The sequence below is a fragment of the Spermophilus citellus genome (genome assembly GCF_964194105.1).
Source record: "Spermophilus citellus genome assembly, chromosome: 3".
Lineage (NCBI taxonomy): Eukaryota > Metazoa > Chordata > Mammalia > Rodentia > Sciuridae > Spermophilus > Spermophilus citellus.
Genome location: NC_138184.1, coordinates 213614774 through 213628330, shown reverse-complemented (window position 1 = coordinate 213628330; position 13557 = coordinate 213614774). Strand labels below are relative to the sequence as shown.

The following is a 13557-nucleotide window of genomic DNA, read 5'->3' as shown; positions in this document are numbered from 1 at the left end:
TTCACCTAGCACATGTGAGACCCTGGGTTCGATCCTCAGCACCACATAAAAATAAGTAAAATAAAGGTATTGTGTCCAGCTACAACTAAAATTTTTTTTAAAAAAGTTACAATTAATATTTGTATTAAGTCCAGTTCTGCCTCTTGTCACAGTTGAGTTCTTATGGCTTCCAGAATCATTGACATTGCTAATATATTATCCAGCTGATATATATCATTATTAGCATAGGAAAAAAGAATAATAAACAGCAATTTATGCTGAGACTTCTGACTGAGCCTTTGCCAAATGGATACAGTATCTGTGTGCTCCCATCCAGTTTGTAAATGTGTTCCCCTTGACGGCTCTTCTCTTCTTGGATTACTTTGAAATAAAGCTTGCTTTTCCACAAAAGAAAAAAAAAATAAACAGCAATTTAGAAACAGTAGGATCACAACTAATGGAAGAGGATCACAAAACACAAACAAAAAATGCTAGAATATTTTAAATCAAACTGTAAATGATATACTATACCACTTATAATTTACTGTCAATTCAATAGGTATATTATCTCCACTTTATGGATAAGAAAACTGTATATCTTTGAAAAATTTGACTGCCTGAAGGCCAAACAATGTAATGAATTCAAGATTTGTTCTAAGATGTATGATTCAATAACCTATATTCTTTCTACTACTTGAGATTGCCTTTCAAAATTAGGGCAGTTATAAGAAATGGAGCCTGTACATATTTGCAGGTAAAATTTCATGCAGCATGATGTTTAATTGTTGAGTTGGGAAATTAGAAAAATGTAGAGATTAACAGATGTAGGAATTCCTCTTCTAGATTGATGTCTGAGCTCATGTTCTACTATCCCCTTTTTTGTCCCCAGTGACAGAAAAAGTGTTTTTAAAGTGAATGAATCAGTATCTGCTTTGGACCATAAGAGGGGATTCATTAGACAAGAAACAGCAAATCCTTGAAAGATAGAAAGCAGGCAAAGACAGGGGCAAAGAAGAAACATTTCTAAATATGCACAAGAAAGCAAAAAGGTAGGAGCTGATCCAGGGCTTCTCTAGGGCTTCTCCAGGCCCAGAGGAGCTCAGTACTCCTGAGCACCAAGTGGAATGATAAGTTGGATGCACTTCAGGAAGAAGCAGATACAAGAAGGAATAATAAAAAGAAATTAATACCTGAATAAATCAAAACAAATATTAAAATATGAAATGAAAATTAACTGGCACTGAAGAATTGGTGAATAATAACATAAGATAGAAGACAGACACTCAAAAGCTCCTGGTGTATGAGTATCCAGAGCATATGAGAAATATAACAAAACTGATGAGAAAAGACAAGGAAAAGGAGAAGCAGGTGAAACAGACTAAAATTGAATCTCAAGTAGCACCCTCGGAAGTGTAACAGCAGCAGAAGAATGAGAGCATAAGAAAGAAGCTGTACTGGGTGTGTAAAACAGACATCCTTGGTAGAGAAGTGGAACTTAGGAGCACAGCAGTCAGAATAAAGGCCAAGCCCAGTACACTTCAGCCTGTTTTTATCAAAACAAGAACAGACTGTGTAATCATGTGTCATTTAGAATTGTAATTATCTTAGTTGAATAAAGTACTCTTTTTTTGCCTTAAAAATGTTAACCAGGAAGGGTTGGGGTTTTTTTTTTTTTTGGGGGGGGGGGGTATTTAAAATACAGTTTTAAAATATCCTCTAGTACAGAGGTGGCCAAACTTTCTTGAAGAGTCACATATGCCTGGTATGGCAGGTATAACTTTGCCACAGCAGCTCCAGAGCTGCCATAGATAGTACATCAATAAATGGGCACAGCTTTGTTCCATTAAAACTTCATTTATAAAAACAAGTATCCAAGCCATAGTTTGCCAGCCAACTACTGCTGTTGCTCATATATAGTTTTAGAGTTTATATTATGCATCATTTTAAAACCTCAACCCTCAATGACAAAACAGTTCTTCCCAAGTGATACAAGTTCGATTATGCAAGCACTTATTTCTCAGATAGTTTTATTAGTTTATACAGTCACGCACAAGCTTATAGGACAGTGCTCTAGGACTTTTGTTGTTCGTTCATTTCTAAACTGATTAAAATCACAAATACCTGATTCATAGCAAGATGCAATGAGCACGTTATTTATAAAAGAGTATTCTTGAACTATAATTATCTGATAGGCTTTCATAAATTCAAAAATTAATTTATTTTCAAGTTACATGTGACATTTTAGTCTACTTTTGTGCTTACAAAACAATTCTATAAGAAATAATTGTTTGCCTAAAGCATCAGTACATTATCATGTTGGACATTTCTTATATTAATTCACATTAATATGTATATTATTAATATATTTATTGCATATTAAACTTTCTATAATATTAGTATTTACTAAAATTCCTTCTTAACACATAATTGATAATAAAGGATTTTTAAGGGGTCCAGTATTCTTGCTTCCTAATCCTAGGGAAAACCATTTCTAAATAATCCTCTCTAGGGGATTGTGGAGCAGTGTTTCTATTGTCAATCCTTTAAAGATACTACATTTGCACAGTGACTCATACCTGTAATCCCAGCAGCTCGGGATTACAGATTACAGAGGCAGGAGGATCGCAGATTCAAGGCCAACCTGAGCAGCTTAGTGAGACCCTGTCTCAAAAAATAAAAAGGGCTAGAGGTGTAGCGCAGTGATAGAGAACATCTAGGTTCAGTCCTCAGTGCCACATAAAGAAGGGAGAGTGGCAGAGAATGTTGTATCTTAACATCAAAAATCAAAATACCATAAATTGAAAATTTAATGAGAACTTTAAGCATTATAATTAGTTTTATTCTTAGATTACAAAAATAAACTGACAGCATACTTAATTTTTTATTATATATCATCGTATCATCATCCTGTTACTAGAGATACTTGATGTACTAAGCTATATCTGAGAGGAAGAAGTCCAAGAGAAACTTTGCTTTCTTGTTTTCATCTTTCTCTGCTTCACACTGTCAAAGAATTTATCTCCTTAGGAAGTCCACTCTGACTTTACAAGAAAAAATCTATGTATAATCCCTGATTATTGTGCAACACTAATTTTGGTAACTCACAGCTCTTTTATACCACTTGGTTTGGTTTGGTTTGGTTTGGTTATTTTGCAGTGCTGGGGATCAAACCCAGGGCCTTGCACAGAGTAGGCAAGTGTCTTTCCACAGAGCTACGTTGCCAGCCCTGTTTTAGACCACTCTTAAGTTAACTATTTCTTATTTGCTGATATTTAAAAAAAAAAAAATCAGTCTGCTTAGAAATACAGAAAACCATTTTATCTATTATTGTTGATGTTTTTAATAAATATATTTTCTTTTTTTAAAATCAAGCAACCACTTGAATATCTCAAGTACCAATATTGTTGATTCACAGTGAAGTATGTTACAGTACAGATTTCACTGCTGTATTTAAGAATCAAATGTATATGATATAAGTGTTGAAAATCAGTCCTTTTGAACATATGCAAATAGATGTGCTTGTTGGTAGAGCCAATTTTTATTCAATTTACTCACTGCCCTGCTTCCATAAAATATAAGCAGCTTCACGTATTCTCAAGCACACATTTGTTATTATTTAAAACCACCAAAGTTCTGTCCAATATAATATGGTTAAGGTTTGGACTACTGAGCCTTGCAGTATCTTTCTGAATTGCCATAAGATGAGACTGCATCATAAAGGGCCTACCCAAATGATTACTACAAAATTTACTCTGTAATAACTGAAGAATCAATTGTTACTGTTTTGATAGGTTTTATACACCTCATACACAAGTGTGTCCATTGTAAGCTCATTGTTTTTACTCATGTAGCTCTTTTAGACTAGAGTACATCATTATTTTGTATAGTTTCAGTTAGTGACACATTTGTGTGTCATGGTACCAAACAATCCTTAGTGCTCAGTTCAGCTTCTTAATAGCTCTGTGACTTTGGCAAGTTCTTTAATGTCACAGCATAGCTTTTTTTTTTCTGTAACAGGACCAGTACTTACCACATAGAGTTGATAAGTATAAGGTAGCTCACGATAAAATGATATTTCCAACATAATGTTGTCTAGTTTAAGTACTTGATACAAATAAACTCACCTTATCATCACAATAATCATATTAGGCATGATTTTTATTCCCCATTTTATCATTGGGAAAACAGGCACAGAGCAGTTAGGATCACACAGCTTGACTAGGTGTCTTAGTTTATTTTCTGCTGTTTTAACAGAATAACTCAGACTGGGTAATTTAGAATGAACAAAAATTTGTCTCATGGCTCTGGAGACTGGGGAGTCCAAAGGCATGGTGCCAGTATCTGGCAAGGACCTTTGTGCAGCATCATCCTGTGGTAGAAAGTAGAAGAGGAAAAGGAAAAAAGAGACAGGGTTGGACTTATATTTATAACAAATCCACTTTAACAATAACTAACTCACTCCCCAGGAACCACATTGATCTATTCGTGAGGGCAGAGCTCATCTGACCTGATCACCTCTTAATATGTCCTCCCTCCCTCCCAAGCTGTTGCACTGGGGATTAAGTTTTCCACACATGAACTTTGGGGGATCTCATCAAACCATAACAAAAAGGGAGTTAGAATTCAAATCCAGTCAGTTTGGCTTCAGAGCCTGCCTATAACTACTACATTAAAGCAAAGTAGATAACTGAGAGAATGTGGATATAAGCCACTTGTTGCAAAGCCCCCAGTATATCATAAATTTTCAGTAGATGCTAAAACTAGTCAGGATGGATGTGCTTCTCAGAAAAGGGGAGACCCTCTTCAGGAACAGGGGTTCCCTGAAAAACATAAGCTTTATGAAAATAACTTTTCATAAAGTATAAACAAATTTAAAGTATAGACAGATTTTTTTCAAGTATAGACAAATTTCCATCTAAAATTCATGATGTTCTACAACAGAAGTACTACAACAGGTCAATACTGAGTGTCCTTAGAAGTCATTTGAAGACTCACTTATGCTTTACTCCATCCTCCTATTTCTATGATGAGTTTTTCTCTGAAACCTCTAAATAATCTTTTTATTCTTGCTAAAATATGGTTGTAATAGAAATGTTAAAATCATTTTTTTTACAGTGAGTAACATAAGAACAAATCCACAACCATTTTATCTGCAACTGAAAATGAACTGTGGTCACTGTGTCCAAATAAGAAGTTGAAATGTAAAATGTGTCTCATGGCTCATATGTGTGTGTGGGTTTCATTTGTTAGTTTCCGTTAAGTGAGTAAGTTGCAGTGGTTAGTTGGAAAACTTTTGAAGTACGTACCTCTAAGAGTTAATTGAGGCTGCAAGAATTGTTTTGTTGTTTTGTTTAAGTGGAAGAGATCAGACAATAGCAACACTTGGCTGTTGTCAAGTGTAAAGTTCTCATGAAGTGCTGTAGTTAACCCTAACCCATTGTGTAGGGAGCAAGTCATTAGACAGAATCCTACAATGGAGGATCTTGACCATGAAGTTACAAAGCCTGGATTTAAAGCCTAGTCCTATAACCTGATAACCAGGAAGTCACTGACATCCGAACTCAGTGGAATTAATAGTGTTCATCAAAGAAGGTAGTGGGTGGTCTGTCCCTCTATTTTTAGTACAGTACTTGCCATACATTTGCATAAATGAGCCCTTCCTCTTTCCTTGATAGATTGTGAAAATAGGAGTAGTCTGTTCCTTCTCCTTAATACCCTAAAACAGTGGTCAACAAACCTCTTCTGTAAAGGGCCAGATAGTAAATGTTTTGAGCTTTTTGTGCCATGTGGTCTGTCACAGCTACTGTTGCAGCCACCATAGCACAAAAGCAGCTCTAAACTACACGTAAATGAATGAGTGTGACTGTGAGTCAATAAAATTTTATTTAAAAAGACTACATCTGGTACTTAATAGAAATTCAGTAAATGCTTGTTGAATTGACTTGTGAACTGAATGTCTGCAGATATTCTCTATCCTCAAAGTGTTCCACAAATGAGATGGTATCTCGTGTATTTATTCCATTTTACAAAAGTATTCATTTTCCTGAAGAGAGACAAATAAGGTACAAATATCTAAAGGTAATAAATTCTTAAGTCTGGGACTCTTCCTCACATTTTTGAACAAGAAGCTATAGATGATTTTCAACTAAAGATTTCATAGAACACAGGATTTAGAGTCAGTCTTATAATTTTGTTTGGTAGTAAATGTCTCATAAAGAGGCTGGAAAAATGTAAATATTTATTCTTCCCTTCAACAACCCATTGTCGGTCTGACTGACATTTAACAAGTTTCTTAATCTCTGAACTAAAGAACCTGTCTATAAAATAGAGTTAACAGTGCCTATTTTATGAGACTGCTGTGGGGAAAAAAAAAAAATATATATATATATATGAAGTTAAGGTCACCTGCTACATGGCAGTTTTGAAATGTGTGGAACATGGTGTTCACATTGCATATTTTGTATCATATTAGATACTCTGGGGTATCCAGAAACACTATTTTGTCTCCTCTATCACTGTGTAAGTTAATTATGAAATTAAATATGCTATGAGATCCTGTACCACTAAATACAGTTATACAACATGTACAATTGTGGGTATTTGGATTTTTTTTTTTAATGTCACTAAATGCCAAATTCATTTTTAGTAGTCGCCAGAATTGAACTGTGTAAGTTCTTTGGCAATTGTAACATAGAAGTATAAATTCAAACAGTTGAAAGTTTTCAGATTCTCAATATTCTATCAATAGCACTGTGGAATTGCAAACACACACCCCACAATCATGAAATAATGGAGTTGGGTGGTGGTTTATTGTTTTGTGGCTTCATTTTATTGAAGTTTTTTTGGTGTTTTGTTGTTGTTGTTGTTGTTTGTTTGGTTTTGGTTTTGGTTTTTTTGCACTGCTAGGTATCAAACACAGGGGTTCATGCATGCTGGGCAAGCACTCTTCCACTGATCCATACTCCCAGTCTAGTAACAGATTCTTTATGAACATAACACAGTTTCTCAGGACTGTTTTAATATGCAGTAAATTGATTGAAAATATCTTGCAGTATTCTTTTTAATATAGTGAGAAGTGGTGGTACATATTCAGGATGGTAGAAGAGATACTTGTTCCTTTTAATTTGTGTGGTGTTTGTGTGTGTGTTGTGTATTCACTAAGGGTAATATTTGTAACAGTATATATTTACACTGTGACCCAGACATGAATTTTTTTAAACAAATTCTTGTTGAGCCTGGCTGAATACCAGACATTAATCCAGCTATTAAAGTTACAGAGATGAATATAACAAAAACCCTGTCCTTATGGAGTTCAGCCTAATTTGGGAAAGAGAAGTTTATTTATGGAAAATTGTAGACTCTATTAAGTGCTGTAAGAGAAATTCAGCCACAATAAAAGCCCCTACTGTAGCAATCTAAACAAGAAAGTGGCTCATATCAAGATGTCTGAGATATGTAGTACAACTGGCTCCACTGTGTGCATCATCATCCTACCCTCACGCCTCCTTCCATCCCCTCTGGTCGTAGGTTACGAGATGATTACCTTACCTCTATCCTTGAGTCTGTTTTTCAGAAAAGAAGGAGGAGTTAAGGAATAACCCACTATAAGAGAGGCCAAAAATTGTGTGAGATGGCCACATGTATATTCCCATTTGTGGGAATTCCATTTCTTTTCCACTTTTGTAGTAGAGGAAAACAAGGAGGGAGGAGTCAAAGTGGGCATGTTGGTATGATCAATAAGAGGCTGTGGACTTAAAGGAGGAGCAGCTGCCTGGGAAATTCCCGAAGGGCTTCAGAGAGAATGTAACAATTGATTAAGAGTTAATTGGATGGTTAAAGGGAAGAATAAAAATTTACATTTTTCAGCCTCTTTATGAAATATTTACTACCAAAAAAATAAATACAGTCTATTCATTTAAATACTGGGGATATATGGATGAAGAAGATAAACAAGTCTGCTCCTCTTGGAGACCTCATTTTCTTAAAGGAGAAGATGGAATAAACAAGTATACAAAATGTACTTTCGATTGAATGTAATTTAATTTCAGGTAGTAATAAATACAGTGGAAAAGAGAAAGATGCCTTTATAAGAATAAAAACATTTTAACTATTTTGGATAGAAAATTTCTTAAGGATATTAGGTATAGTTCTCTTACGTAGAATAAACTTGGTTAACCCTTTCCTTGAAGACTTATCAACATCAGACACTCTGAGCCTGTTTTACTGTGTGGTTATTCATAACTCTAGTCCACTGCTAAGCTTTAGCAGTGATTCAGTCTCAGGGGTTTTGTTTGTTTGCTTGGGGTTTTTGTTTTGTTTTGTTTTTTTGGTTTACACAAGTCATGTCAAAATTCTGTCAGATGTTTCTGCTGTTAGCGTCACCCTCTTCAGGAGACTTTCCCTGCTCTTCAGTTTTGTTTCTGATTTTATTTGGACTGAGAACAGTACATGTTTGAAGTAGGAATTTCTAACTGAGGACTCTTAGCATGCTTCCAGAATATAATAAAGAGCTTAAACCCTGGAAAGCTGTTTCAACAGTTTTATAAAATTTTAGATTCAATTCCTAGTTCAAATGACATGAGATTCACTGGAATACTAGCCTGGAAAAGTATGTCATAAAGGGAAGAATAAAAATTTACATTTTTCAACCTCTTTATGAAACATTTACTACCAAACAAAATAAATACAGACTATTCATTTCCTTTCACGTGTCCCTTGAATTGGCTTTAATTCTCAGCTGCCATCTTAGTCCTTTCAGGCATTCAGTTTGTGTTTGATTTTAAACTGCCTTTTCTCCACAAATGAATTAAGTATTCTAAATTATGGTTGCTAGATTTTTTTCTGAAGAAATGGGTTATATTCTAAGGTTGTAAAACAGTCTTAACAAGAAATGTCCACTAATACTCTGTGTGTATGCACGCACACACGTGTGGGTGTATAGATAGGTAGGTTCATGTATATTTTTACCATATTAATGTGCATCGAAACAAAACTGGTTCATATGCTAATAGTTGATCAGTATAACTGTAATCAGCATCTTTACCACAAACGCCCTTTGTGAAAATAACATCACATTATTAATATAAGTTTTAAGAGTTTCATTCTTAAATGTTACTAATTCATTCTAAAATGCTACTAATTCAATTTTCTTGACCTAGTTGTGCCTGTTAAGAATGGAATTAGGCTATCTGAGGAGGAAAGTAAAAAAAGGTAACAAGCAGGAGATACATTCTTCTTGTTCATGCCTGTACAGATTATCTTTCCAACTAGGTTGTAAACTATTCATGAGCAGAGATAAGATGACTTAAAAATTTTTTAACATTTCCTACATTCTACCATATACTATTAAATAATACTTGATATCAAAAAGTAGGACATCTGAAAATCAATAAATTGCTCATATTGCCTTAAAAGGTTTACTCTCTGGAACGATAACCAGGCTGTTTGCTATGGCCACTTTAATTTGGCCATAGCAGCTTTTCCTACTTAAGAAAACTTTATCACCTGAATCAAGCTCTAAATATAGGCCAGATAGAAGCCACGATGAGAAAAGTCACAGGACAAAAAAGATCACAATGCAGTAGGGTATGGTAGAATTTTTTTCTGGAGCTTCAGTGTAGGATAGAAGGAATTTAGCACTAAATATGATTAGAGAAGTAAGTAGTGAGCAAATGTGCCTTTTTGTGTCATGTTATTTGTCTTCGATCTATTTTGCAAGGGTGCCCATAGGCTTAGGAAGGTGAGCAGTGTGGTCGGCTTTCGTTTGAGAAAGATAACCCAGACAGATGTGTGGGGTATGAATTGCATGATGTAAGAAAAGAAAGAAGAGAAAGGAAGCTATTGCATCAGAATATTTACATGAAGACCAAACTAAGAGAGCTATGGAGAAGCATAGACAGATTGTCAGTGTTAAGAAGAGTGACTTGGTGTCTTGTGGGAAGACTCGGGGAGATCAACAAGAACAGCATAATGTCTCCATGTTCTTGGAAGGTAGTAGTGTTCTTCACCATGATGGAGATTTCTGAAAAAGGAGTGAGTTTTTAGGGGAAAGTTGTAGATTCATTTTAGGAGTGGTTGTATTTGAGGTATTTATGGGACTGGAAGTAGATGAAAACTCAAAGCCAGTATATATACATGAGCTTAAATTTCAAGGCAGCTAATTCCACATTAAGAGTGGAATTAGACTGAGGGATAAGGATAAAGGTTTGACATATCTGAGAAGACTAATGAAAAGCACCTTGAGCAAGTCACAAAGAGTTCCAAATAGAAGAACCATAAAGAATAGCAATATATATAGGACAGCCAGAGAGCAAGGAAAGAGGGGGCGAGGGCGAATTGAAAGAGTTGGTGCAGGGAGAAGGAAAGGCAGGGTAGACAGAATATGGACCTAGTGTCTTGAGCCTGAGGGCTGCACTGTTCAAATACCGCTGACAGTGATTGATCTTGGCATTAAGAGGACATCGATGACTTATTCCAAATTATTTTCAGAACAGTAAGAGTCAGATTGTAGGCTGTCTGCCATATCTGTTTCTTCCTCATTCATTTAGGAAGAGAACCCCAGGTCTTAGTTGCACACATGGCAGCTGGTTAGTCCTTCTATCTCACCTTCCCTTGCAATAAGTGTGTCTTTTGGGGCTACTCTGGGATGTACATTCATGATGTGTGCCACTTGCAAATCATCACCTAAAATGTGAAGCCAGTTGCTGTGGACTTACCCCACCACTCCTGATATAGAGGGCTGGAAGCAGGTATAGAGTTAAGCCAGCTTCAGCCATAGGGATGCAGAGGTACTCAAGGAATGGTAGAAGTTCTTAAATGACCTTGTATGACAGAGCCACTCTACTGATATTGAAATAAACTTGAGTTTAATCCAGTGCATTCTAGGTTCTACACATTATAATGGTTTATCCTGGAACTAACATATATGTTTAGAAATTTGTTATTTGTAAATAAATAAACAGTTCTATGAAAAACTCAGGCTGCTACTCTGGGATTCATCTCCCAGTTCTGTCACTTGTGAGGGCAGCAGAAGGTTGCAGTATTGAAGCAACAGAGAGAAAACTAATCATAGTATTCTGCTAAGTGCCACAGCAGATGGTGTTTACCTAGAAATAACTTAAACATTGTTCTTTTTTTTTTTAACTATAAAAATAAACCAATAAGAAAACAGTTTTTACAAATCAGAATAGTTAATCTTAAAAAACAGAAATGCTGGCAAGTTGGAGAGTATGACGGGAAATTAAGAGAAAGTGCCTTATGAAATTAGTGTGTGAGAGATGAGATACTATCAAAATTGATAGAATAATACGAAGAAAGAAAATGGCATTTCAGACATAAAAAAGAGTCCCAGGAAAATGATGGTGGTGAACTGAAGCCTCTTCTACATAGCAGGAAGTCAGAGAGAAAAATCTAAAGCTAATAACTCAGCATGAATATATTACCTAAAGCTATGGCAGTAATCACTGAAACTAAAAGCAAACAATTAAAAATGTTTTTTCAGAGAAATGATAAATAACCAAATATATTTAAGTTCTATATAGCTGCATCAAGTACAAAAAAAAATTTCTTGTAATACTCTTATCTATTTGACAAAACCAGTTCATTGTCTTTTTTTAGAACTGATTCCACTTTGTTAAATATATTAAGTACTTTATTAATTTCATTTAAAATGTGAATTATCAATTGCATCTGACTTGCAGGATTAAGAATATTGTTTTTCTGTGTATTCTGAGTTTTATTTTATAATTGGGAGGAAAGGTGATTTTAAATTTTTAAAATATTTTATCAGCTAAATATTTTGGCTGCAAATAGCAGAAATTGACTGCAACAAGTAGGAAAGGAATTTTTGACTAGTCATGAAATTACAGGGAAAGCTGGAGGATCAGGTTGAGAGAGAATGCAGCTGGGTGACACCAGGGCTCTGAATAGTAGGAACTCCTCAGCTTGTCATCCGGGTGACACCACAATGATAAATAACCTCTAATTTCTTTTGGTCTCTCCACCTGAGATTCTAAATTAAGAGAGAATCCTGTTTGACTTATACAAATCTTCAACACTGAACAAGGGAAAAGTACATGGCTCCTTGATTTATATCCTAGGAGTCACACTGCAGAGGGCAAAAGAATCCTCAGAGTGCTATTATCAAAAGAAGGGAAATAAACTGATGGCTCGCCACGTTATGTAACTCTTTAATAATGCAGAATTATAGTTTCCAGTGCTGGTCACAAAAAAAAGCTATCAAAACGAGTAAGAAATCATTTTTTTTTAATGCAGTGGTCCCAGTTATTGTCATTTAATCAATGTTGCAGGAGCTTACCACATTGAATTGAAATTCTCACTGATTTCTCTCCCACTTGACTGAGTTCCATGTCTTCCATGAAGCAATTAATTTCAATTAGAAAATGAAAATATAGACTTAGTGATATTGAGGAAGACCTTGTGATAATTTAAGACTTCCCAGATATCTGTCACCTCGTCTCCCTGTTATACTTAATCAGCTTATTACTCACCAAGACTCAGCCCAAGCACTACTTCATCCAGGAAGGCTTTAGCCCTCATGCCCTCCCACAACATCCTCTTCTGATTTATGAGCCACTTCACCACCACCCCCAGGGAATGGTACTGCTGCTGTATTCACCCCACTGTGCCATGTTGACTTGTCAGTCTCCCACATCAGCCAGATTGACAGACTCTGTCTGGGTTTTCTTTGGTTCTCTAGATCCTTACTTAGTAAGTACACATCAAACATTCAGCAGATTCTTGGTTGGATGGATGGATTTGCCAGAGAAAATGGGATAAGACATTCCATATGGAGCCCCACTTGTATGAAGGCATGGCTCATGGAATGTTCATGAACTAGTGAGAAATTCTGTAGGATGGGAGCACATATGAATTAATGGGAAAAGAGGCAGATAAGTTTGACTAGAGTGGGTCTCTAAGGTACCATTTACATTACATGTAGACAAATTTTTAGGGTTCGGAACTGACAGAAGAACAAGAGATTGGCGAGGGGAGCTGGGCGGAGCTGAGCCTGGTGAATAACTATTGGTTGTGGCAGGGGTCCTTGAAGAGAACTCTCAGATGGTAGGATATTGTCTCTAGGAGCTAGAAGGTTCAAACCTAGCTTGGGAGCAAGTGCATTACCTACCATGGACCAGGCACTTACTTTTCTAGTTGCTGGGATACAGTGGTGAGTCACACAGGATTCCTGTTCCCATGGAGTTTTCATTCTAGAAAGGACTGACAGATAAGAACGTAGAGCCACTACAGGACAGCACCTGCAGGTGAAGCACTCAGAGCAGTCGGGAGTCTGCACTGAAGATTTCCCTAGTTTAGAGAGCAGCCTCCTTACAGCCCACATCCCAATCATTTACCGCTAAGTGTTCCTAAGTAAAATGATCAGTATCACATATGTTCTTAACATACATAATATTTAGCCACTGTAGAGAAAAATGTTGCAGAGAAGAAAAAAATAATTTTATCACAGGAGTACTTTCTTTAGCAAAAATGTCTTTTGTTTCCTACCACACAGAGGGATATTATTTTTTAAGCTTAATGGGGTAAATATGCAATAATAGT

General features: G+C 35.8%; 1 protein-coding gene across 1 annotated transcript in view; it reads left to right on the top strand.

Annotated features, from left to right (window-relative positions):
• The window catches only part of MTPN (myotrophin), a 35448-nt gene that overhangs the window by 18461 nt on the left and 3430 nt on the right, over positions 1 to 13557 (top strand). The gene's annotated exons all lie outside the window — the stretch shown is intronic.